Below are 1,629 nucleotides of genomic sequence, written 5' to 3'. Positions count from 1 at the left end.
GCCCAGGCTGGTCTTGAACTCACAAGGATCCTCCTGCTCAGCCTCCTGAGTGCTGGGATTACAGGCATGCACCACCACGCAAGGCCAAAAATAATTTTTAAAAGGGGGGTGCTATGGATATAACAGTGTGAAGGCCCTGGGTCCAATCCCCATATGCCAGAGACAAAACACCTAAAGACATTGGGCAACTGGATATAATGCCTTTGGGGAAGGAGAAGCTTTACAAGTGCTGAGTCAGTGCTAACTTCCTTTGACACCTGAACTGTGGCCCTGACAAGAAAGGTCTCTGTGGGGTGAGGGTGATTTAGATAAGGGGGCACACAAGTACTTTGTAGCAAAGGGAGATCATCTCTGCAACTTAAGGTTCAAATAGTTCAGAGAGAAGCATTTGTGTAGGGAAAGAGAAGCAGATGGGGCAAAATGTTACCACGTAGGAATCCTGGAGTTGGGCAAATCGGGGAAAGTTTTTACAATTTTGCTGTAAATCTAAATCTGCCAAAATACAGACAGTAAAAGAAACAAAGCCAGACCTGGTGGCTCACTTCTGTAATCCCAGCACTTGGGAGGCTGAGGCAAGAGGCTCACCATTAAATTCAAGGCCGGACAGGGCTACATAGTGAGTTCAAGACCAGCCTGAACTGCACAGCAAGACTATCCCAAAAAACAAAGAAACAAAACAAGTAAATGGTCTCAAAAGGGGCAAAATAGCATTCTATCCAACACCCAAAGTGCAGTCTCAGCTACTGAATTGTAGATGGAGGCTCACTCCAGCCACAGAGCCACAGGCCTTCCTGACACCCTTCTGTGGGTGCTGACAGTGGGCAAGAAGCAGCTGTGTGCTCAGCTCCTCTTGGGCAGAGTCCCAGGCTGCTGTCCTGTGTGGGCTGCAATTGCTGAGTCTGTGGTGACTGGCCACTTTCATGCTCCTTAAGTTAATGAGACAATCCTTCCAACAAGAGGACTCTGAGAGATGCAGCTTCTATTTACTGAGCATTTTCTATGTGCTAGGCACAGTGATAAATGTTCTCTGGAACCGTAGGAACCCCAGGAGGCCCATGTGGTCATCCCATCTCATCAGAATGAAGGCTGAGAGAAATCAACTCTACCCATCACCCAAGCAGGCTTAGGCTTTGATCTAACACCAACATCAGTGCTCCTCTCCATCAAGTGCAAGGTGTTAATTCACCCCAAACCCTAAGCCTACCACTGGCCTATTACCTCTGTCTTGTTCCAGATTCACCACACACCAGTATCCAGAAAACACAAGTTTAATGAGGAGACTGCGCGTTGTTATGGCAGGGCCTTCCTCAGGCCAGCTGGTATTCCATGCTGTGGCATACCTTCAGCATGCTCTTCTATAAGGTGCTGGCCATGCAGATCGGTTCCTGTCTGGGTTTTTCCTACAATTCTGTGGACTGATGGGAGGACTCACACATGATTCTGTTTGAAGACTGTGTCACTCAGAAGGGACAAGTAAAAAAGTACTGGGGGATGAGCTGGGTATGGTGGTGCACACCTGTAATCCCAGCATTCAGGAGGCTGAGGCAAGAGGATCGTTGCAAGTTTGAGACCAGCCTGGGCTACAAAGTGAGCTCAAGGCCAGCCTGAACTGCATAGCAAGACCCTGTC

This window comes from Chinchilla lanigera, unplaced genomic scaffold, assembly GCF_000276665.1.
Source record: "Chinchilla lanigera isolate Chin_1 unplaced genomic scaffold, ChiLan1.0 scaffold00140, whole genome shotgun sequence".
NCBI lineage: Eukaryota > Metazoa > Chordata > Mammalia > Rodentia > Chinchillidae > Chinchilla > Chinchilla lanigera.
This window is presented reverse-complemented; position numbering follows the sequence as displayed.